Here is a 27,184-nt window from a genome sequence, read left to right as displayed (position 1 = left end):
GCCGAGCATCCAATACCTTCCTCTCGGTTGTGTGTGTGTGTATGTGTGTGTGTGTGTGTGTGTGTGTGTGTGTGTGTGTGTGTGTGTGTGTGTGTGTGTGTGTGTGTGTGTGTGTGTGTGTGTGTGTGTGTGTGTGTGTGTGTGTGTGTGTGTGTGTGTGTGTGTGTGTGTGTGTGTGTGTGTGTTTGGAGATGGAATCATGTTTACATGAGAAGGGTTGATAAAGTGGAAAATTTGCAAGATCAAATCGAGCCAAAAAGCTAAAAATCTAGCATGTCCACAACAATGTGTCCGCCATTGCTAATTGATTGTGTTCATACAAGGACTATCCATGATCTTGCAAGCAGGCCACCAGGGTATGGAGAGAAGGAAGAGACATATGCACGCTATCGGGTGTGTGTGCATTTGTGTTTGTGTTTGTGTTTGTGTGTGTGTGTTTACTTTTATTTTTCCAACTGTACAGAACTATATAGTGAATTGCACCATTGAGCACAACCAGTAGACTTCAAGGCATGATACAATCATACTTATACAATAAGAGAACATGATCATAAATTACTGAATTAATTTTTCAAGTACGAAGTACAATTTTCACTCAGGAGGAGTAGGTACGTCCTCTGTTAAGTGAAGGAGAGATCGGTACCTGCCACCATCCAAACATCAAAGCTTATTAGAATAGGCTACAATGAATGGGTAGACAGGTACCAAGTGACCTCTGGCACTTGTTATTGTTGTCACACCCCTAGAACAACCTCCTACTATTATCCTGAATTTTGATTTTTTAGGATGGTCGGTTCAAAAACCGCTTTTGCTTTCCTAGGCAAGTATTCTCTAGTCCTATAGGGTTCTACTGTAGGTGATTTAAGCTCCAATCTGGCCATTTCAAGCTTATTATTAATTGCCTTCATGTTCTCTGGGTTATTATTCACCCTAATTCGTGTAGTCAGCCTTATTTTGTTTGGTTCCTGTATCAGACAAGCTTTCATTTCATGAGCATTGGCAATCATTGTACTCAATATTTGGAAAAAAAATTGCTAGAGTTTTGTTTGTTTTTCTAAGCAATTTTCCAAAAAAACCATAACTGTACCAAGGTTTCAACCATTCCAATTATCTTCCTGTATGTGATTCATAAACTGCTCTCGAAAAAACCAGTCATTTTTCTTGACAAGCAACCAGTTGTCTTCCAAAAAAAACCTTAATATTCATGTCTTTTCTAAAACTACCTTTATCAATACCTGCATATGATTGGTTAAGCATAATCCAGTCTCAACCACAAAAAGAATTTTCTTGTTCAGATTAAGTCTGCAACCACCAAGTTACTCCCACAATTATGTGAACTTTGAGCAAGCATGTGTTTTCAACCAACTTGGTTCCCAACATCCCCCCTTTTTTGTTAAGATTTTGTATTCTCGGACCAGCTCAGCTATCCCGCTCATTCACTATGATATTTTTCCGGATCAGAGATTAGATTTGCGAAAGGATTCCCTAAGTCCAGCGTAATATGTGATTCAAAAACCGCTCAAAGAACTCAGTTATTATACCATTTTTTCTCTCGACAAGCGACCACTTCCACATTTATTATCTTCCAAAACTACTTTATACAGACATGCATATGATCAGATATGCATACCCGAGTGTTATCAACAAGCAGACAACATTTATCTGCATGCATCTGTGTGCTTGGGTGGGTGTTTAAAAATTTGAAAAGCGGTCTAAGTACTCAGACATTTCAATATATTAGTTGATCAAGCATGTGTTATCCCCTCAATAATCCTGCTGCAGGTTCCCGAAGTCCTAGTTTCTTTATTTATCAATTAGGCATTTCATCTTATCTGACTATACCCAATAAACCAGTACTTGAGCTGATCACATCAGCTTATGCTCAGTACGAAAGCTCTATTGCAAACAATATTCAGAGTTCCTTAGTTTTGTTTAATCAAATGCACCAGTAAATATCAGTACAGTTTATGCACTTAAAGACCAGTATTCTCGAGTAAAGACCAGTACATTGTTGCATGCTTTGAAAACTGTTTTATGCATCTTTACACTATGTGGATTAGTACACGCTTTCTTTTATGCTATGCAGGTCAGCATGATCCAGATGCTATATGTGCTAAAATTATGAAGACTCTTTCATACACAATCATCCTTATTGACCCCATTCTTAAACCTGAGTTTGTACCTTATCTATTCGCATCAACATAGTGCACCATATGTGTATGTTCAGTGTGTTAAGGTCAGTAAATCAAGGCATGGATCTACCTATGAAGTCGCCATTGCCTCTTTCAGCGATGGGAGATGCCTCTACAAGGAGTGTTAGCGTAGAGGTAAGTAGGATGTTAGCTTCTTCCTCCAGTTGGAGTTTTAAGGCCAAGTCGGCCAGGCATTCAAGTAGAGCCACTAAGGCCAGCTGAGGATTTAGTGGAAAAGGAGGAATATGGTTCAAGCCTTTTTTCAAGAGGTTCCTTATAGGAATATCATATATAATTCCCACCTCAGTAGTACACACATGTGAGCCAAAGTTAGTAAACGCCTTACAAAATTTCGGAAAAAGATGACAAGAACAGATAGGAACTTTTTCATTACGCAGGAATTCATTCGAATAAAATAGATTCTTGATAGGTGGCAAGTATTTCCAACCAAACATCACTTCTTTTAGTAATAGAGGTGATCCAAAAACATGTCCAAAAAATTCTGAAAAGATAGCTTGAGGAGTAAAGAAATCCAAAATCTTGCTAGTAAACCCCAATGTGCAAATACTCTATTACAGGCTTCATCCTTCGGCGGTAGGTAGAGTCTTCCACAGGCGTTCTTTTGTACCTGTAAATTACATATCCAAAAGATTTCTGATTGGTAGGTTCCTTCCCCGGCCTCTCACATAACTTCTACCCCTCCCTCTTTCAAAAACAGCATCACTTGAGGAGGGAGTCAGAAAGGAGGTGTAAGAAGCAGCAGGAGAGATGAGAGTGTTAGGACGTTTGGAGACTTGAGTTTCATCATCATCAATACTAGGCTTGATTTGCCCCACAATACTCTTTATTCCTTTGTAACTGCCATATGTGGTTAGAAGAGTGCCACACTCATCTGAACCAAGCTCCTGGAGGGTGTCACACATAATAGATCTGTATTGAATAAAAGCTATCTGAGCTAGGACTAGCTCCCTAGCTTGACCACCAAGCCATGAGCAAAAAAGGGAGAGATGAAATTCTTCAGCTTTGTCAGGAAAGATACTCGGTAGATTGTTGAGGGCAAACCAAATTGCATGGTCAAACCAGATGATGCTTGATTCGCAAGACGCTTTAGGGTCTAAAAACCTACATGCACACTTAAGGTATGGCCTGAATACATTCCATACTGTTTCAGTATAGTAATCTGCATTGCTTTTACTAAAGGTCATTACACCTTTGGTTCTTGCATATAACCCAGTATTTGAACTGCACTTTTTTTTATCCAAGAAATTCATATTGAACGGAGCTTTAATCAGATCACCTTTATCCAAAAGCTGAATTCCTTTGAGGACTTTAAGTCTGCACTCCTCAATAGTGGAAGGCGCCAAGTTGGCAAGGAAGACCCAAGTTTCCATCGAAATAGGTGCAATAAACCCTTTATTTGGGAACAGCCATAGTTTGTGCTCTACGCCCAAGGATTCTACCTCAATCTGACGCGAAGGTAAAAAAGGAAAGGCCCTAGATACTTTCGGCACCATATCCAACAGGGACGCTTCACTAAGTGAGCAAAGGTCCTTCTGAAATTCTTTTACTGCTTCCAAAGCAGTAGCATCCCTACAAAATAGGCTGTTCGGGGGAGGAACTATAGGAGTAGAAGGAGCCGTAATAAAGATGGGACTAAGCCCGCAAAATTTTCTGAGGAGATTGGAGAGTTCAGATCCTTTAGGCGAGAAGGAAGCTAAGTCTTCCATATGGGTTTTTGAAATACCAGCTAGATTCGAAGCAAACTCCAGCAATAGGTTGATACCATCAGATTTATTCTTGACAAGGAGAGCAAGCATCTTCATCCATTGGTCAAATGAGATAAGCTGGACAAGAGACAGACTAGAATCCTTAGAGGCATCACAAATTAAGGTTGAAGCCTCATTATCTTGTATACACTTCAATACAAGTAACGAAGCGACGGAAAGGGGTTCCATAGGAAGAGAGAGCCCTTGGGATAAGGAAACAATCTGCATAGATTTTCAAGAACATTTGTTAGATTACATCGTAAGGAGGAGTTGAGTGGTCTTAGAAACCCTTATCCAGCTTTTTACTTCTTATTGAATTTTACAGTCCTGTGTAAATAGGGCCGAATTCTATAAGAGATATAAGGAAAGAAGCTTTCAATTTCTTTAGCAAGCCGTAGTTTTTCTGAAATCAGATCTCTTTTTTCCGGGTCAGAGCAGACCGTTTATTGTGTGTGTAGTAGTTCTAAATATATAAACCTATATATACGCAAACGAACACCACAGTTCACAGACCACTAATTCTAGGACAATACAGTGGAATTGTACAATAATCTATTTGCAGTTGAAAACAAATATTGTACAAGGCAGTATAGATATCAATGTAAATCATGGGGTGAAGACATCCCCAACTTTGGAGTAATGTAGCTTCAAGTTAAGCGAACATCCATAGTCATCACCAACTTAGAACTGAATGCTTTAAAAGAAGGTAGCCCTCACCTGCACCCATAGCCACAAGAAAACAATTCGTTAGCACGTGACTGTACGCAGGTGATGCTGGGCATCCCAGTTGTTATCCATGTCACTTTTAAAATTTCACACAGTTCTGATCTAGTATCTTTGTTTAAAATAAAACAGATCCATGGATTATTGCCAATCCAATACGAAAAGTGGAGTTCATCTTAGTGTAGCTGTTCTAATATTAGGATTTAAAAACTTAAGGAAATTTCCCAAACCTTAGTAGGTTTTTTATAGGTAGTTTTATCCAAGTCAGACACGACCTGCCTTCTTAATCGGACACGAAAGCACTACAAACTAAATGCCATGAAAGGCCAGTTTTCAGTTATGGATAACACCTAATTCGAAATGAAAAAAAAAAATTACTTTCGGACCAGATCATAATCCAAAATACTTTTCAAGTATATATATTTTATAAACCAGAAAAATTTAACTACTCTTCATATCTAAGCCCTTTCAAGCTATAAATCAAAAAAAAATTTAAAAAAACCCCCGCTGTCATTATGCAATGACTGACAGCCTTTTGCCAAAGTTTGTAATAAAACCAATCATCATACGCTAGTTTTTTAGATAGCTCAGTCATTAGAGTACGTCCCGCCACTTTTCGAAAAAAAATCATATACTTGAAGTAAACGTATCAAGTCAAGAGCATATTGCATATCAGTAGGCCAAGTGAAGTTCACATAAATATGAGATATCATCTACGAAGTGAGTCATACGGTGTAAAGTTTATTTGTTTTTTCTCAAGAAAAAAACACCGTCCCAGCCAGAAGCAGTCATTTGATATGCTGAATCAGAGATTCGCCAAGCAGACCTTACACTACATGAACCATCTTGTGAAATATTATGGTAAAAAACAAACGAGGGAGAAGAAACATAACCAAATTTCCAACAATTTAGGGTATGCGAAGCTTATTTTCAGCTTTCCGAGCCTCATCCAATTAGGCAATCAACTTGGAACAGCTTTATCCGTTCAGCCAGAGTCTCATTAGACTTTTCGCGACTTCTCTTCCAAAACATCTCCTTCAGTCGAAATCCCTCCTAAAAAAACCATGCTTGTAAGTCGGCAGTCAGTAAATGTACCTATCGTAAACCGAACCTCAAGTTTTTCACCTTTATCAGAAAATCTGAAAGTCTCTGTACACAGTTTTGAGCTATACATATTTTATATATATTTTTATAAAACCATCAGCCTGATTCAAAAACCCTGCAGTAATCCGAATCATACTTACCTTCTTCAAGAAATCGGCATCTTCAGCCAGTCCACTTAAATCAAATAATGAGTTACAACCCTTCTTTAAAAAGTTTCATTTTTAGCTTCCAGATTACAAGTAGTACGCAACAACCTCGGCACAAAGTAATGTCAGCAGAAATTTTCAAGTTTTTTAATTGCTTCAAATCAACACCCATTTAATGCATAACATCAATATCTTCATCTCATTACATCCCACTAGGATGCCATACAGTACACTGCTCGAGTCACAGTCATCTGGTAACACTATACTCCAGCCACAGTTTCAAAATTCCATCCAATATCCAGTCCGAGCACTTCCTCTAGCACCCGGTCAAGTTAAAAGAACAGTCACAATCTCTCATTGTTAGCTAGTATCTCAATCATAGTTTTTTAGGCCACAATTCCCGTCAGGTACACAGGCAGCATCTGATTAATAATATCACCCCCCCTTTTTTTTAAAAAAACAGAGATAAAACCTGCAATTTATTCCTTAGTAAGCAACACCCCCGGCAAAAAAAACCCCATGGCAGCAGAAAATAAATTTTTGTTTTAAATGCTTTCAAATCAACACCGTTCGCTGATATGTATATTATCAACATCCTTATCACATTCCAACCCATTCGGCTGCCACCTATTGAATCTTTTAGCATCCTAATCATCTGGTAAAAAAATGCCCCTGCCATAATTTCAAAGATTCATCTAGAACCCAGTCCAAAACACTTCCTCAAGCACCAGATCCAAGAGCAGTTACATTTTACCAACATTCACAAATATACCAATCATAAATTTGAAGCATGACTTCCCGTTACGCAAATAGGCAGAATCCATTTCATATTATCTCCTCTTTGTTTAAAAAACTAGAAAATCAACAGAAATATAACCTGTAAGCTTGACGCAGAGGTCTCCATGATCACTTTATCACTTTTTTTCGGCATGATGCAGTAACACAGCAACGCAGAATTGCAAGTAAAACAGAGATCACGAATCACAGTGCTAAGTGAGCATAGGTGCTCACCTGATGATCATTTATAGGCGAGCTTTCTGTCACTCTGCAGACGGGTACGAATACTGCACGCTTCCCTATCACGGCCGGCTTCCTAGACCTTTTACTCCGGGATCTTACTCAGCATAAGATCTGTGAATGTGAAGCCTGAGGAGAAGCCAGACGCGCGCTCACGAAACGTCTCAGCTCAGCCAAGCACGGGAAAACCTTACAGACTGCAGAACGCCAGAGCGTGATACACATAATAGGGTACTGCAGATACTGAAAAGCTCTCATACTGTGAGATTTATACAAGGATTGTTTTTTTTAAAAGGCGGTCCCACACTCACACTACAACAAGTTATTAAATCAATAAAGTGGCACTAGATAGCAAGTGAATGTAAGCCTAGAAAAACCGATATACGGTCTTTATACAAGCTAGTGCCCTCAATCTATGTTGGATACAAACCGCAAGTATTCTGTACCACCATATCTCTTCATAGTCTAAGGTAAAATCTCCGTACACTAGGACAGTTTTTAGAGACAGAAGCTGAAGCAAAACTAGATGAGGCCTACAAAGTATAGTGCTTTTAACCACAACCATTGGGTTCAGTCATCAATCAGTCTATATAAGACGAGCATCTCTCTTTTTTTTAAAAAAAACAAGTGTATAGCAACTGTTGAGAGTAGCTTATTCCAAGTTTATAAGTAAATATCCAACATTGTTATCAGGTGTCTTCTTCTGTTATGGCTCATACTGGGGAACAGGTTTTAGCAATATCTATTGCACATCTTCAGCAGTCAAGTGAGTCTACTAAGCGAGCCACACTCCTCCGTTACGAACGACTTTTATTTCCGCAGTTAGGCACATCTGTGACTCAGACGAAGTGGTGGACACATCAAAACCGAGTGACCAGGGTGACACTTTGGGGTAGAGAGCATTTTAGGAATAACATTCGTCTGGCGATGGTAACTGAAGCAATGGGTATAGGGCCACGATACTATTATGTACAATACTCAATGAAGCGAGATTTCTCAGAGCGATTATACCTGCTAGCGCAGTTTCTTCCTTTTCGAAAGATTTTTTTGTATCGCAGTTATGGCCAGCCCCTCAGAGGTTATTTCAATATCACACCACGAACCTTGGAGTATGGTGTACTCTTATCCACTCGAATCCTACCTTTGTCAGAACGTCCAAACACCTGTTTCTACTGTGACAGCTGTTTGTGTGATCATGTCATGGATGGTCTACTAGACCTGTAAATGTGAAGAGCAAAGAGGGGGTTTTTTTTGAAAAAAAGTTTCTTTTCAAACCAAATAAAGTGGTGACACTTGAGAAACAACTCGTGTATTAGCGTGTGTGTGTGTGTGTGTGTGTGTGTGTGTGTGTGTGTGTGTGTGTGTGTGTGTGTGTGTGTGTGTGTGTGTGTGTGTGTGTGTGTGTGTGTGTGTGTGTGTGTGTGTGTGTGTGGCCCTCCCCATCCCTGGGGTAAGGTACACTTAGTGGGGGGTAGGCCCACTAAGTGGACCTATCCCCTCACCAAGTGTTTTGATGATTTTAATAGTGTCAAATCGTGCTCCAGGAAACCGATTGTTCTGCAAAAATTCCTTGATATAGCTTGTGACCACCTGCTTAGAAAATCCATTTTTTTCAAACATGTCGATTAGACATACTATGTCCTGATATGCAAATGATAGGTGCGAGGCATTATATACAATTGGCATAACTTGTGATATACATACTTTAGCTGCCATCGCTTTGGGTCTATTATCTAATGCATGTATAAATGAGATACTATTTATTGGTAATCCGTCCTTTTGCCAAAACGTAGATGAAGTAAAGTCCCCAATATACGGTCGTAGCAATCCGATTCTTGTGTTTAAATATTTTGCACTATGTGTATCAGATGTTTGCTTCATATTGATGATGTCCAACGAATATATGGTAAAGGGGTCCTCATGGGACAAGGGTTTATTATGGTTTAAACATTGTAACACAAACCTGTTGTTAATGAATAGTAAATCATCCATAAACCTCCATGAGTAAAGAAAAGCAGCCATCATTTCCAATTCACCCAGCTTTGCGAGTTTTTTAATGAAGCTTAGTTCAAACCAAGCCAAATATAAGTTACACCAGATAGGGGAACACGAGTACCCCATTGGTATGCCTTTCTTTTGTTTGTATATGTCCCGCCCAAGCTGAGTGTAACAATGATGATGACACCACGGCTACCATGCCTACCCCAATGATGGGCATGCCGAGAAACACGCCATGGACCTCATTTGTTAGTAAAGCACCACTACATGGTAGCTCAATGCCTGCAACAGTACCTACAAGTGTGTACCAATCATATGCAACTATGGGTCATTGCACTCATGTAGTCCCTACCTCTCCCATGGTTTCAACTACCTATGCTCCACAACCACAACACCCAAGCTCTTATTTCCATGGGACTATACCGGCTAGCATTAGCATGTCACATCCGACGTCTGCTATGCCTAGGGCCACCCATATGAACTATGGACCACCACATGGCACAACATCGTACCCAACGTGGAACCCAAGGGCTTCCTATACACCAAGCCCAATGCCAATACCTACTCCACATGTAGTCTCTGGAGCGCCTTCACCCACGGTTCCTGCTCACTTAGGTGACTTGGCAACAGTTTCTCAAGCTATTGGTCGATCTATTGCTGAGAATATGCGTAACACGCCTGATAGAGAGCCTAGAAGTAAGGCAGTACAAATAGCCAAGCTCACACAAAAATTTAGTGGAGACGGGGATGTGAGAAATCATATCGAAGTGTTTGAACAAATATGTCATTCTCTAGGAGAACACAATTATCTACATAAGAGTAATGCTTTAAGCCTAACCTTAAGTGGGAAGGCAGGGGATTGGTATAGAACCCTAAGGGTGGAAGAAAAAACGATTTACCCTACTCCTAGGAGACTATTCTTGAAAGAATACATACGAGAGGGAGTACTTTGGGGTGTAGCCTCTCAGCTCCAGAAAGCCCAACGAGAGGAAGCAGAGTCGGTGAGAGACTTTATTAGTCGCTTGAAGCATTTGAATACTCGATGTAATCCAAATGAGTGCTTCAACAATAACCAATTGCTTGATAGATTCATTAGGGGATTATGACATGAGGATATCTACAATGGCTTAGTCATTAGAGGCATTGTTCAAGAGGTGGTCTATTGCCCTAGTGCCTCATGTGTACAATGCCCCACCTCTTGAACAAACAGCACAACACATCGTCCCTAGGGCCCAAAATGTTGTTCAAACAACACCCTTACCACCTCCAGTGCTAGGATCGCAACCACCACATCCGAGAATCACTTCTCTGAATCAAGTGGGTTGTGAGTCATCTATTTCTTGTTTGGAAGGTTGTGAGAAAGATATAGATCCTAATATTGCCTATGGGATGGATGTGCTTGAAGAAAGTCCACAATACTACATGGAGGACTATTGGGGACAAGTCAAACCTGTATATCAAGTAGCTGCTCTTGCTGCAAGAGGCCAAAATATCAATTACACTGCTAAGAGACCACCTCTTCAATGCTATGAGTGTGGAGGTCCACATCGTGTAGCCAAGTGTCCTATTAGTCTACAAAAGAACGCCACACTAATGCAAACCAATCAAGCGAGAACGTCTACAATGCCGATACTCATGTGTAATCGATGCGGCATAGATCATTTGATTGCCCAATGTCCAAATAATCCAAATGCAGCGAAGATCACGTCATTAAACTTGATTGAAGTTACCGAGGAGCCATCACAAAGTACACCTGTGGTACCAGTAAACGTACTCACACGATCGATGCTCCAAAAACAAAATTATATCCTTGAGGAAAGAGACACGGCATCAATTGCCCAATCTCAAAAAAAGAAGAAAACACGAAGGAAGAGATCGCAAAAAGCAGCGAAGTCAGACCCCAGTTCAAAGACCAACATAGGGATTGGTGACGACCCCGTATATATGAATAACACTGAAGAGGATTCTGAATCTGGTGAAACCATGGAGACCAAAACGACCACTGAGATAGAAACCAACAAGGAAGATCTTCGTGAGCCACAATGGCCAGAATCCAAAAAGAAGATAGGAACTTACACAAACCCTACTGAGGAGATCGAGCGAGTCAAGCAATTAAGGAGTTTGGTAGAAGATACCCAAAGGGATCTAGAACCAGCACCTAAGCAGATCCAAATTATAGACACCGTGTTCCCTACACAACAACAACCTCACCAAGTCCATAGACCCTTAGCCATACCTAGTGTCATCCAAGAAGAAAGTGACTTAAAGTCATGGGAAAGTGGGCGTACTCACTTCTTGATGGAAAGAATGTTTACAGAGGGACTACCTGATCCTATCGAAGAAATGGAGATCCCATCTTCCCCACTTCAAGGGACTGAAGCCCAAAAGGTGCCATTAAACATTGCCAAATTGATGGATTTCATGTCTTCAGAAGTTAGAACCACCATCATGTCCAAACTATATAAAGACCCTGAGCTAGTCTCAGCTCTTCGAGCCTTCCTCAATGGAGAACTAAAGATTGGGCTACCACAATTTTCACAGATGGATGGAGCTGGGGAGATGCCAATAGAGGAGGAATACTTAGATCCACAACCCAACCTAGATGAGAACCTTGTTATAGAAATACCTATTAACAAGTTGGGACAATACTTTGAGGGTGATGAATCCAATGCGACCATACCAATCACTACTAAGGGATTAACTGTGAGGGAATCCTTGATGGTGGCGCTGGGGTTAGCATTGTGACTAAAAATTGCTAGGAAACTATGGGAAGACCTCATCTTGCGACCACAACCATAGTAGTGAAGATGGCCAATGGGTCTATTGTTAAACCTATTGGGATGCTAGAAGATATCAAGATCAAGGTCTTTGGACATAAAATAAGGATTACCTTCATTGTTAAGGATTTCTCCAAACACACTATGGCATCGGAGATGATCTTAGGACGTCCTTTCATGAGGGAAGCAAAAATGGTGCATGACAGGTCTAAAAACCATGTCTACTTGCAGTTCCAAGATTTTTTCATTCAAGTGGATCTTGTGACTGGTCGAGCACACCCTCTAGGAAACAGGTTTATAATTGATCATAGATCTGAGACACTGATGTTGGGGAAGATTCTCCTTATATGGATGTACTACCTGGGATGACAGAGTCGGACAATGTGGATTGGGTCCACCTAGCAGCAACCATAGACACTTGGGGAAATAGGGGGACGACCTGGGTAACACCTAAGGGGGATGAAATGCCCATACCCTTGAATATGCTACAAGAAATGCATATAGCTTCTGACAAGACTCGTTCTAATATAACGAAAAAAACATACAAGTGGGTACCTAAAGCTTCTTTGACCATGGCTGATCCTAAAAAACAAAAGCCTTGTCAGAAACGTACCACTCGCTCCAAGAAAAGTAAGAAAATGTTGTGTTGGATTCCTAAACAACTATTGGAAGCCCAAGGCTACTATCAAGGAAATGATCACATCTGGGTGCCAAAACGTAGATTGTGTTACTACCTGTCACCTGACCCATGTGAGCCTAATCCTGTAGCTCCAAAACGAATCAACGACCGCGAAAAGAAAGAAATCACAGAATGCTACACACCCGCTCTAGAGCTAGTTTCGGTACCGAAGAAAGAACAATTTGTTCCACCTAGCTCAGGAAGGGGGGAGTCCCATGAAGCATCTAGCTCCTCATGTAATGCATCCATAGAGGTAAAAGCTTCTCAACAGCCTCCACCTCCCGGGGAATTCACTCTATATACAAAATGGGATGCCACCTACGAGCAGACAACTTTGATAAAACCCCTATATACAACTCCTATAAGGGAATTTGACCCCCTTTCTACGCTTATATGCCAATCAATGAAGAAAACTATCATACCCCTATCTTACATATAAAATTAAGGTCTCACATGATCTAGTTAAGTAAAATTAGTCAAAAAGTGTGTAACATAATGACTGGCAACATATTAAGGAACCACTTCTATTGATAACTAGATGTACCCTCAATGTATCTTAGTTTGACTTTCAAACTATGTGGCCGATCAGCCTGCACTCTGGCTACTTGTCCAATTTTGACCTATCTAAATTACTCAAAAAACATGGTTATAAAGTTAGGTTCTCCATGTAAATTTGCATCTAGACAAACTCTTTATGGCTTTCATCTCCCAGCAAATGAACTATAATCACAAAACAATAAATTGATACAAAGCAATGTTAGTTCTTGCATGTGTCTTTGTAGCTATTGACTCACAAGGTCAAGGGCAGACTCTTTCGGGAAGCCATGATTTTGAAACACAAAAACTTCCTCTCATTTTCCCCTTTTCTCACTCCCCCCCCCCCCCCCCCCCCCCCACACACACACAACAAACACACACGTAGGATACCCTCCTCCCTTATTTTTAAGCTTGGGAGATAAATTATTGGGGGCCTACCCCTAAATTATACGGTTATGTAACTTGTAAAAAAACCCCCCTCCCTTGCACTTACGTGATTCAGTGGGTTTTCCATGGTGAATCCCCTGGGCTCCACCTACAATAGTGGTCCTCTATAAAGTTACAAAGGAATCCACACCTCCCAGTGTTCAAGAATCACCTAATGAACCAGTTCAAGTTTGATCGTGGGAGAGTACCTTACCACCCTTGCAACTTGATGAGGCACCTAAGGTAATAGAAAACTACTGGCAAAAAATCCTCAACTATTACCGACTGGAACAATTGGTTTTAAAGGGTGACGAGCACATTTCAAATGATATGATCTACCCAAGGAAGGGGGGAATGTTTGCTGACTGTCATCATTCACTCACTCCCCTCTCAACCTTGTTTCCCTGACCTCTCAATCTCCCAATCTTAGGGAATGTATATATAAAGCCTTATACTCACAAAAAACAGAAAAAAGAGCAAGAGCAATTAGCAAACGAGTATGCACAATAAAAGTCAAAACATTAACCCAGACCTACACATTCACATGATACACTGAAACAGCAACCTATGTCATAAAACACCTTTGATCCTCATCACTTGAGTGATGAGGGTAGGTAGGATTAGTACGATAGGAGTGTTTCTGTTTTATAGTTTAGTGATCAACAAAGTTCTTTTTTCCCACTGATGTGCCTCCTAGAGGTATTCTCTGTGTTTCCAAGTGTGTACAGGAACGTGTTGTTGCGGTTAGGATTTGGACCTTCATGGGATCTTTCTCTCGTTCACACTTCAAATCAAGCGCGACCATCAACACAAACGGGTGTTTCTTGTCCATTAGCATTGCCCCTTATCTTTTTTGAATCCATGTTTGTCTGCTTTGATTGTGATTGGTAGCATAATATTCAGTGCCTTTGTTTAGTATCAAACATTAAATTCAATGTTGTCATAATCACTTGTCTAGGTTTAAAAATCAAGCAGTTCAACTAAGCTAGTTTGACCAAGCTAGGTGTCAGAGATCTTCTCTTAATACCATGGGGAATGCCTTCCTAATAATTAATGGTTACTTAGGTTCTTAATCCGATTTAGGCAGCATTGTGTGAAATGTACTAGGGTTTTCTAGTGGGCTTAGTCCCTATTGACCTTTAGCTTAAGTATTATAAACGGAGTTTACTAGTGTGATGAGCTTGGGGAGGGTAACAGTGTTATATGACCCCCCAAAGTTACAAAATTAAAATGCTAAAAACAAAAAAACAAAAAAATCAAGTGCCACAATGTAAAATCTTAAGCTGGAAGAGAAATCTCAGCTTGATTTGGTACTTCACTCACATGTGTCGCCTATGGTACTAGAGCCCTAGAGGTTCCCAGTGTGGGCGCTTTTCCTTGAAAAGCAAAAAACCCAAGGCATACAAAATAAGCACACACATCAAAATTGAATCACTGTGAAAAGACTTTGGGGGGTCAAAGAAAAGGTAATCAGCCAGGCGATGATTTCATGAGAAATTCCTTTAATGTAGCTTAACTACAAGGTCTTCTAGGTATAGCCTCTAGTCATCCCTTGAATATGAAATACTTGGCTCTTGCGATTAAACAACTTAATTGACCAGAGAAAATTGAGAAGCTTACCCATGGTATTAATAGTCGATCTGTAGTGCCTTTCGACCGTTAAATTAGCGACCCTAGACTTGTTTAATTTTTTACCTTTACATATGTTTATGCATTTGATTATATTGCAATTTAATGTTTATTGCTGACAAATGGTTTAAAATTCTGTTACCAATCAAATTGTCTGCCTACAACTGCGTATGATTTTTAATTGCTTATGAGAATGCAATTACTGTGCCAATGTTGTTTGATTTTGTAGTGACTGAAGGAGGCTAAGGACATTCATCTCAAATGCTCTTCCACCTCAACGAACGAGCTTCAACAATAGCTTCCGAGGAAGGAATCTACATCAGGAAGGGGGGCATGTTAACCCTCACGGCTCACGGACACCCTATCACCTACGACGGACGTTCTATTATTTATTTGGTAGAGTCAAGTACCGGGCTTGTCGGTCCAATAGGAAAAGGGTAAGAGTGATCGCCGATGAGAGGTGCACTCTAACTGGAACATTCAAGGGATCAGTTGGCTAAGTATGGTGTTAGGACACGGGTCCTACGGGCAGGGCCCTACCCTAAAGGGGGGTCACGGACCCCGGCCATGGGCCAGCTAGCAGTGTGGACAGGGGATCCTAGGGCTAAGAGCCTATAAGTATGGGCGGTTGGGTGGAGGATCCAGGTCTCTAGCTCCTAGGGTTCTTACACTGGTTCTTACACTGGTATCAGAGCAAGGTGGAGAGAAGGGCGAAGCAAGGAGCTATGGAGGAGGGATGCATGGTGTCTCTCTCTTCTCTCTTCTCTCTCTCTCTCTCTCTCTCTCTCTCTCTCTCTCTCTCTCTCTCTCTCTCTCTCTCTCTCTCTCTCTCTCTCTCTCTCCCTCTCCCGATCTCAAGCTCCGACGGCGAGAAGAAAAGCTTGCAAGGTCACCATGGCCGCGGGGATAGGCTCTGTGCAAAAACGACGAGGCGAGCCAATGGCGGGAAGCCCCGCTTATGGGATGGGGGAAGGAGGAAAGACCTGCACGTTGGACCCGTGTCCTGACATATGGGTACCCAAGTGTGAATGGGGCGATCTCATATAAAAGTCAAGTAAACCTAAAATTCACTCATTCTCTCAATTGTGCAATTGAAGAGTGATCTTGCTTCATCTCCATCTTCTTCTTCTTCATCTCCTTGTGTGTGTGTATGCGTGAGAGAGAGGAAGAGAGAGAGAGAGAGAGAGAGAGAGAGAGAGAGTGCGATCGAGCATTGCGGCGGCATGATAGTGGCGAGGCGGTTGAGCGCGGCATAGGTGTGTCTCCCTCTTCTTCGCGGCGAGGAATCCTCCACGACAAGAAGTGTAGAGCGGTGAGTGACACACCAACACCATCTTTGAGCTTACTAGCTTAGGCTTGTTGTGTGCTTGGAGCCATCTGTGGCTCGCACACGGTGTATCGGCAAGTTCCTTGCATTGACACGTGCGACATACGTGCACATGTGCGTGTGTGTGTGTGTGTGTGTGTGTGTGTGTGTGTGTGTGTGTGTGTGTGTGTGTGTGTGTGTGTGTGTGTGTGTGTGTGTGTGTGTGTGTGTGTGTGTGTGTGTGTGTGTGTGTGTGAGAGAGAGAGAGAGAGAGAGAAACGTGATTGATCGTTGGCAATGTGGGTGCAAATGCGCAACAATATCATGGGATTTAATGATGGCGCATTATACAGATCTCATTTAAACCCTTATGCATATGATTGTGTGCATGTGTGTAATCTTCAAACCATGTACCATGCAACCCGGAAAAAAAGCAATTGTTACCTTATGTGGTATGTTAAGGGGTGGAGCACCAATCTGTTGTATGCTTGCTTGCTTGGAGGTTCACCAAGTAGAATTCGTTTTACGCTTGCGTTTGTTTTTGGGAGATCATGAGTGTGCACATGTTGCAGTCTAAGGGTTGGTATGTGTAAGCACTACAGAGTGAAGCTTAACTCTGATTGTGTGCGCGTTTCACAAAGCAGGCTACAACCTGCATTCATCCTCTATGCAAGCCTTACTTATAAGCCAGAATATGCATGTGGTACATCAACTCAAGTTTCCCAACCATTGGCTCATACACAATGCTTTTCATGTGAGCTTACTTAAGCCCTACAAAGGAGAGCCACCAAGAGAACCAATTATTGAAGACCCTCCAAAAAATCAAAGACCAAGAAGAGGTGCTACAACCCAAAGCTACCCTTTGGCATGGAGACATGGTACTATGACATGGTAATTTTATCCGACGGTATCCTATTAATTTCAAAAATTATCCTTTTGAAGATACTAGATGGATGCAAGGAATACAGCTTAAGGATAGTATGAACCTTGTCGATGCTTACAATGCTACACTAGAGTAAGCAAATGTAAATTCTTTCTAAATGAACAATTTTCTTGTCTTAAGACTAATCCTCTTTTGTGCACAAATTTAAATAGTATGCATGCTTAAAATCATGTTTGTGATGACGACGTCACTCAAACACCAAAGTAGAATTTGTCACTCTACTTTGGGAGTATGATATGGACTAAAGAGCAGACATGCTTGCGGAAGCTACGTCTCCCAAGCACCAAATGAACTAGTCATCCATTCTGGAATGATGTTGTAGGGTGAAAAGGTATCCTCTACGTGCTAAGAAATGTAGACTAATGACTAATACTTTATCTCTTCTACCTCATAGTCGAGGACGATTATGATTTCAAGAGAGAGGGAATGTCATAAAATCTAATATTTAACCAGCCCAAATGATTTTCCCATATTAAATTGATCATTTAATGTGGGAGAATAAACGGGAACAAGGGTTAGAATATAGACATGTGCTTATGGATCTGTCTCAACACGGGGCCAAGGTTAAAGGGGTCCAAATGAGAGATGGTATGTTAAAGAGCAATGCTACCTAATGGATCTTAAATACCTTAGGGTTAGCTTCATTAAAGACCTCCAAAATTTAGTGTTAAAATTTATTTTGACCTTAGGCAAGCTAGGGCTGACCTTGAGGTGGGAATCCTACCCAAGCATGAGGTTCTTGTCGTACTTGCTAACTAAGGTGCTTAAGGTTTTCGTTGGAACCTTGCCCAATCTTGAGGTGTTTCTCATGTTTAAATGACTAAGGTTCTTGAAGTTTTCAATTAAAACTAGTGAGGAGCTATTTCTTTCTCCTATGAATAATTCTTCTTCCTCTTCCCTACCCTCATTCCCCGCTAGCTCTCTCCACCTTCAAAGGTGTTTCAGGCCTTGGGACTGAGACTTGGGATAGTTGATGCTTTTTGCAAATTTTATGTTGTACTTGTGATGCATGAAGCTTTCCATATTCATTGCATCACCTAGGTCACAAGGAACACAAAGATTGTATTGTACCAAGTCTCTCTTGATGGGAGAATCTATAATACAAACACCTTTCGAAGGGGGGACCGGCTCCAAGTAAATCCGGTCCTCAACTATTGTCATGTTCTCTAATACTCTCTCTTGCAAAAGTATTGTTCATGCCAAGTTAATTAAGTATTATGTTTATGTTGCTACCATCAATTAAGTTCACCTTCTATGTTCTCAAAGTAATCTTACAAAAATGCTCACTCTAAGTCTCTTAATTCCGCTATTCTCAAAGTTCATAGGCCATTTCCATGAGAGAGAGAGAGAGAGAGAGAGAGAGAGAGAGAGAGATTCTTCCTCAGTGGTAAGAGAGAATGACAAGGTATGTGGGATTTAGTGGCAAGAGAGAAAAACAGTGAGTACTTTGGCACACACAGAGAGAGAGAGAGAGAGTCTTACTCAGTGGTGAGAGAGAATGACAGGGTATGTGGGATTTAGTGGCAAGAGAGAAAGACAGTGAGTACTTTGGCTGAGAGAGAGAGAGAGAGAGAGAGAGAGAGAGAGAGAGAGAGAGAGATTGGTCACATAGCCAATGATGGACAAAGGCGAGTAAGCCCAAGCTGAGAAATCCAAGATAGGGAGAAAATCTAGGGCAGGTGGCGAACAATTGCAAGTTGACAATAATGAAAGGCGGAGTAAATTGTTGATTATGTTTAAAGGTTTTTGTGCTAAATTTCTCTAGACTTTGTAGGTGTTCTCGAATTCAAATTAGAAAAATGTGTGGGTGGGATTAGACTAAACCTAGGTTTTTCCATATGAACTTCGGAGGCATTCTCACCTTCAAACTAGAATTTAGAGAATCTCAAAATTTGTAGGTGGGATTACATCAAACCTAGGTTTTTCAAGCACTTGGATACATAGTTCTTTTCCCAAAAACTTAGAAAACCTACATATGAGAACTTTAATCTCAAGATTTAGTATATTTGAGTGTTTTTAAACTAAGTTTCTATAAACTTCATCGGTTTTCTCACCTTCAAATCTAGAACTTAAAATTTGTACGTGGGATTTCACTAAATCTAGTTTTTTTCCAAGCACTCGATACATAGTGCTCTTTTTCAAAAACTTGAAAAACCTACATATGAGAAATATTTGAAGGTTTTTACATGATTTTCCTAAAATTTGCCTATAAATTTTGGAAATTTGCCTTTAAAATTTGAAAATTTGGAGGTTGCCATAAAGGGCTCTTGGAGAATCCCACAAAAAATTGAAATTTAAAAAACCTACATAATTTTAGAGACAAATTTACTATATTTGAAAGTTGTTATATTTGAATTTCTTGGTTGCATGTATGATGATAATTGTATGCCTCCCCTTTGATCTATGATTCATCCCTATTATCTCTCTAAACTTTGTAGGTTTTTTCACCTTCAAATCTAGAATTTAGAGCTAAACCTCATAATTTGTAGTGGGATTACACTTAACCTAGGTTTTTTTTCAAGCACTTGGATATAGAGTGCTTTCGTCCATGTATTAATTTTTGTAGTTTAGGAGACCGCATATGTCTGGAAGGAGAAGGGTGAGGGTAAGGAAGCTCTAAGTAGTTTTCACATCATGCAAGCTTGTATTTGACATGAGCAAACCAAAATAGCTATTGAGGGGCTGGTTAAAAAAACCTTCCTCTTTGAAAATGTTTTGATCAACATGTACACCATATTTAAATATAGCCTCTTAGAATGCACCTATGTGGCCCTTGGCACCCCCATTCTTAGGGGGTTCTTACTCTTTGGTGTCACTTTCAAAGGAGGCAAATTTACTATATTTACATCAAATTTATATTTTCTTAGAGCACTTAGGTACAATGCTTTTTTCAGAAATTCAAAAACCCACCTATGGGAAATTCTAGAGGCAAACTTATTGTATGATGGTTTTTACACTAAATTTTTCTAAAATTTGTAGGAGTTCTTACCTTCAAATCTAGAATTTAGAGGTAAATCTCAAAATTTGTACGTTAGGTTACAAAGAATGTAGGGTTTTTTTAGCACTGAGATACACAATACTTTCTCCCAAAAAACTAAGAAAACCTACGTATGAGAAATTTTAAAGACAAATTTACTATATTTGAAGGTTTTATTTTCTAGGTGAGATCACACTAAACCTAGGTTTTCTTTTTAGCACTCAAATACACAATATTGTTTCCAAAAAACATGGAAAACCTACATATGATTACAGTAAGTGTACACTCAAATACATTACTATGTGGGATTGCACTAAACCTAGCCCTTTTTTTAGCACTAGGATACACAATATTGGTGTTACAAGAGATGAAAGCTTTGAGACTTTTAGTAGGGAGAGGAAGGTGTCGCATTACCTTATGCATTATTTATTGAAGGTGCCATTGATCCAACATCTAATGATGATGGTGAAGAGGGAGATTCTCCCGCATCTAGACCTTGCATGATGTCTTAACACATTAATGGTTCTTGAACTATTGGTTGGCGTGAATGTGGTATGGGTACGGAGATAATCCTTTGAAGGCTAGCAACCCTGAAACATGCTTTGATATCTATAAACCATTCTTCATCTCTTACTACATCAAGTTAGGGGCCAATCCCATGGACGCAAGAATGCCGAGTCTAATGTATAAGTCATCCAATGAGCAAACATGGTCTATGCTTCTTTTTAGCTCTTCTAAAGACTTGGAATTATCCGTCTTTAGCATTTTAGTTCGATGTGGGTGCAATCAAGTGTCGTGATGGTACTCCTCACAAGGTGGCTCATTGGGTGGCAATGGCATTACACATCTTTTGCACGTCCATGGCCAATTGCATCTCTCAGATATGGTACACATAGGCATGATCATCTTCTATGTTGACCAAAGATGTGCAGTAGCTCCTTGGATAAGCTATTTAAGGTTAAATTTTCCTTCATCATGGAGCTAGCAGGCCCTTTGTAGCTCTCTTTTTTCTCAAACAATCAGACTCTCTCTCTCTCTCTCTCTCTCTCTCTCTCTCTCTCTCTCTCTGTGTGTGTGTGTGTGTAGCATGTTGTTTAACAAGAAGCAACTTCTATTGTATGACAACACCATAAACATTAGAGACTCTATGACTTAGAAGCAAAGCTTGAGAAAAAAGTGTAATGTCACCTACAAATTTTGAAACGTTACCTCTAAATTTTAAATTAGAAGATAAGAAAACCTACAAAATATGAAGGGATTTAGTATTTAAATATATCTTTTTGGGCATTTGGGGGGGGGGGGGGGGGGGAGAGAGAGAGAGAGAGAGAGAGAGAGAGAGAGAATATTAAACAATTGCAAGCTATAAAGCACTCCTAGATCCATTGAATAAGGGCTAGAAAATCTTTTGTATGTGTGAGAACCTGCCAAGCTCGGTATTAAAGGAATATTTGATGCCTCTTGCATGTATAAATTTCTTTCAAAATCCATAGAGAGATGTGGTGAATCGTTTTTTTTAATTCAAGAGAGTGTACATGTAGAAGAATAGAATCTATATAATTTTTCACCTTTGTAGTTGTTAGAATAGAAGACATGCATTTTCTAGTCGCAGCAACATGCAGGTCACATACTAGTATGGATGCTAAGGCCTTTAAAGGCCAAAAAAAACCTTACAAAACATCTAATCTAAAATGAAAAAGTGAAGGAAAAGATCGTAAGAATTGACACTCTTAGCCTTTTCAAAATGTAAGATATGACAAGCTTTTTCGAATGTAAAGTCAAAAGAATTTCTATTCTACATAAAATAAATGTCGTAGTTCCTATGTATATATACATATATATATGTGTGTGTGTGTGTGTGCACCCCATATTTTATATATATATATATATATATATATATATATATATATATATATATATATATATATATTATATATATTATATATATATATATATATATATATATATATATATATATATATATATGGAGGGGTGTGTGTGTGTGTGTGTGTGTCTATAAATAATATATATATATATGGAGGGGTGTGTGTGTGTGTCTATATGTGTGTGTGTGTGTGTGTGTGTGTGTGTGTGTCTCTCTCTCTCTCTCTATATGTGTGTGTGTGTGTGTGTGTGTGTGTGTGTGTGTGTGTGTGTGTGTGTGAGAGAGAGAGAGAGAGAGAGAGAGAGTCATCATCCTCAAACTTTAGATTGACCTATGGCACCAAATACAACATGTAGCATCCTTGAAGGCTATGGATAGGAGACAAAGAAATGTAGGCCTTGATGGAGGCTAAAATGCAAGACAAGAAGTTTCATGTGATCAAAAGCTGAGCACTCAAGTAGGTTATGATATTCATACTCTCAAATTTTCAAGGGACATAATGTGTATACAAAAACAGGCTCTCCTACACTACCTCAATGTCCGGTCTCACATTTAAGGGAGCAAGAGCTAAGCCAAATGGTTGGTATGATATAGATTGTGAGTAAGGGAATAGGCTCAAGCACGTAAATAGTTGAATACAATCCGCCCTCTTATAAAAGGAACATGCTTTTGTAATTTGGGGAAAGAGGGAGATAGAGATCAATGACATGCATAATTTCAGGTCACAACCTCAATTTTGCGCCATGTTCTTCAGTTTAACATAATGGCCAAAACTCTTCCAAAAATAAACAATTGAGTGACCTTATTTTTCTTTCATTTCTATCACATTTTAAATTGCAAATGACGTGATAGTGTACACAAATAAATAGTGTGCACATTATCGCTATGTATGCATTATTGTTAGATGATGATGTAAACCATTACTATGCTTGTGCACAAAACATAGATAGAGATGCAAAGCAAGGCGTCTAGAGAACAACATACATGGAAGGGTTAATCACATTTTTAATATCAAAAGAAATCCAACTCATCTCTTTGAAGCTAGAAACTTTCCTGGTACATTGGAAAGTATGAGCCCTTATGTTTTCATAACTCTACTCTTAGATATGAAAGTTTTATAATTACACAATATAGCAGTTATGGGACTTCATCTTTAAAATCTTGCTAGCTTACCCAATTTGTACTTCTCAACTTGGTAGCACTTTTTTCAGCCCTAGGTAGACCAAGGGAACAATGTCCTTCTTATTATATAGGCAGTTTTGATGTGCACTACTACCATGTCTTGCTCATAAGAAAGACGCAAGGATAGAAGCAAGTAAGAGAGTGGAGCAGAGACATTGGATCCATTTGTGTTCCTATAATTGAAACCAATTCTAGAATCCACTCCATTTTCAAAAAAAAGATTTATTATTACATTGAATTCTCTTATCTTTCATCTCTTCACACCATGCTAACTTATTTATTCTCTATAATCAAGCTTGGTAGCATTGCTAGATCAAGATAGACCAAAATAAGGACTCTCTCCCCCCACCCCCCCCCCCCCCCCCCACCCCCCACCCCAACAGAATAAGAGCACTCCTAATTTTTTTGAACGAGAGCTAGCATCTCATGAAAAATGATGTTTATGAGAAGCTCCCAAGATTGGTATCAAAGAATTCTTTGTAGCATCTACTAAGAGGTTTTGCCATGCATAACTTTTAGAAATGCAATTGACTATACATGTAGGAAGATAATATTGACAGTGTTGCACTTACCCTATGATAATAGTGGTGATGTTTCCTTTGTTGCAGCAACGTGTAGGTCACATACTAGTATTTTTACAAGTTCTATAGTTCTACTTATAAAAGAGTAGCATGTATGATTGTTTTTAGTAATGATGGTGAAGCTTCTAGGAGCGTTTGTTAATCCTAGGTCACACAACTTTTGGGACTTCATTGCAAAAAAATTGTAGCTGCAAATACATGTCTAAAGAAATGTGAGAAAGGCACATTTTTCTTGATATTATGCAAGAGCAATATCCCATGATATAGCATCACTACATGGACATCAAGAAGCTTGTTTTGTGTTTTTGGTAATCTAAGACACAAGTCACTCACAGTAAGAAAGATATTTGTTTTAATTGCTTGGGTGTTCCATCTCTCTTAAAGCATCCATTTCATCTCCTTGATGAACCGCAATCACGCTTTCAAAGCACATTTGGCATCTCCAAATATCAATATTATGCATACGTCTGTCCAAAACCAGATACAATGAATTATTTTTAAGCAGTTGGAAAGTAGATAAGTTGTTGTCTTGTCTTCAATCATATCTAAAGTCCTTGTCTAACTCTCAAAGGTACCTTTGGGTGAGAATTAATCTATGGCACAATAAGATATATTCTTACATTATTTTGTAGGTACTTTTTTGGAGCCATTGGTATTTTGTAGGTGATACATATATTCAAAGGTATCTTTTCAGCTTCCAACCCTGTGTGAAGTTCTTAAAAAACTTCTCTAAGTTGCCTATGTTTGGCCATCAGTATTTTGTGGGTACCAAAGGTACTTGTTTTACTTTGTCACCTTAGGTTCATAGATGTTCTTTAAGTATCATAATACCACAATAGGTTTTTGGACTACATAAGTAGTCCTTAGTAAAAGGTGGATTCGTGGGTGCAAATCTCGACCATTGGAAAAAGCTTGCCAATTAATGCCACATGGCAAGTTAATGAAAATAAACTTTATTCTAAATTATTTCTTTTAAGCACTTGTGAGAGGGTGCTAACATTTGTGTAGCTCTCTTTAAAGAGAGGCATATTTTCTATGCTTTTGAAAAAAAAAAGTAAACTAAATAGTTGAGTTCACACTTTTTTTTAATAAAAAATTTAATCTTTTATTATGATACTAGTGTCACTTTCTATTCTTTCATGTCACAAAGAAGCCTTTACTATGAAACTCTTCTCCATAGCCTTATGTAGGCCATATTGAATTTTCACCTTGTTTAGGTAACATCTAAAGTACCTTTATAGTAAATCAAGTTTTGAGGAACCATACACTACAAGAGGTTGTGTGCTCTTGTGACGCTGTTAGCGACGGAAATACACTGGGTTTTTATAACCCGCGGCGTCGCTAAAACCGTCGCTAATAGCGTCGCTACGAGAGCGTCGCTATATGCGTCACTATAGGCGTCGCTATATGCATCGCTATATAGAGACGCTCATAGCGACAGTTATAGCGACGTTTAAACAGAAGTCTATAGCAATGCTTATAGCGACGCTCCAGAGCCATAAATAGCGACGGTTATAGCGACGCCCGAGAGAAATTTTTTTTGGTGACAGGGCATTGAATGCCCTGCCACCCATCAACCATATTGTACTTGATTCACTTTTTAAAAAAAGTGCAAGGGTAGATAATAGACCCAAAATAGTCACCCACAAGACGCATTGTTTGCAAAATTGACAAGCGTAAAATTGACAATTGTACACATCATAGGCAAAATGAATTGATTGGCAAATGTAATAATGACAATTGTACAACATCATAGGCATAAAGAATTGATTGGCAAAATGAACTGCGGTGACAAATGTAATAATATACATGGTTCAAAAAGACGTATAAAATCTGTCTCATGATACATAAGCTATGAGAAACCCTAAACTAATGCTATCTAGCTACGGCTAAACTGACGTCGTCTAGTCAGACGTCTCATCGCGTCCAAGCGACGTATCTGTCGGATTCTGCAAAAAAAGACAATAAGACAGCTTTTAGTAAGTATAAATATATAACGACATTTATAAAACAATACAAAAAATAGAAAAGAGTAAACCCTAATACTCACCATGCCACCGCGAGAACTGAGAATGTCCATCAGGACGTTTAAACCCTTCCTTCCTGCGTACTCGCGCTCGTACGGTGTGGGATCACGTCCTGTCATCGACCACTGTCAAAACATACAAAGATTTCATTATGTTAGAATTAAAAAACTCATAAACCCTAAACTATCGAACATAAAGAGCAATGCGAAAACACTTACAAAATCGGCCTCAAATGATGCCCATCCACCGCTCCCCAAGTGGTGCGAGCTCCCTGCCTCTACTCGCGCTCTGGCTGCATCCTTTTGTTGCTTCCACTTGTCGGGATTCTCGCACGCTGCTTTCTTCGCATTCTTCCAATCTTCTTTGGCCAGCCAATCTGGCCTGTTCCACCCATGCTTGATTGCTTTTTGCACTTCAGAACGCTTGTGTTTGCAGTATTCGCGCATTCAAATCTTCATCAGGTCTTCATTGAAGCGTTGATCCCGTGTTGGAACGGGAAACTCATCATGAAGTATGTTGATGACTCCGTCTTTTAAATCACTTGGTACTTCACTCCATTTGTTTAGTATGTAGTGTCTAAACAGCTGAGAGCAAAGACCACACATGCGCGAGATCACCTTCTTGCCGTCATCATCCATGATGATGCCGCCGCTGAAGTCGATGGAGTAAGGCAAGCCCTCTGGCCGGTGACGCGTGAACCTGGGTGGCCCGGCAGGGGTCTCTAGCGGCGTGTCGATGGGGGTACGGACGTCAGGTGTCTCCACCGGCGTCTGGGCCCCGAAGCGAGGAGTGTCGAGTGGGTTGGCTCCTAGCGGAGTAGGTAGAGGTGTGTAGCTGCTAGGAACAGTCAGCCGCGCAAAACCTGGCGTAGATGGCGATGTTGTGGCTGGTGTGGGGGCGGGCAAAGAAGGGGAGGGTAAAGAGCCTCTTCGAACACAAGGCGGTGTGGAGGCATCGGCGGCGGAATCCCCACAATAACCGCCACCGCCACCACTAGAGCGCCGGTGTCTAGACGAGTGTGAAGATCGTCTCGTCGACACCGAAGCTTCGGAGCGCGCCGAATGCTCCGAAAGAGAGGGAGATGCGGATGGAGTAGGAAGGCGCGATGATGCGCCAGAGCGATGACGCTCCACTTACCACTGTCTCTGCTGCGGTGACAAAGAAGAAATAAACTCCTCATCATCCATACCTGCATTAAACACACGAATATTTAAACTTAATATTGAATGAATAGAGTAGACAATGACGCAAAGACCATTAAATACAATGACGTAATGACGCATATAAATACA

The sequence above is a fragment of the Adiantum capillus-veneris genome, chromosome 6 (assembly GCF_014529385.1).
Source record: "Adiantum capillus-veneris isolate H3 chromosome 6, ASM1452938v2, whole genome shotgun sequence".
NCBI classification, from domain to species: domain Eukaryota; kingdom Viridiplantae; phylum Streptophyta; class Polypodiopsida; order Polypodiales; family Pteridaceae; genus Adiantum; species Adiantum capillus-veneris.
This window is presented reverse-complemented; position numbering follows the sequence as displayed.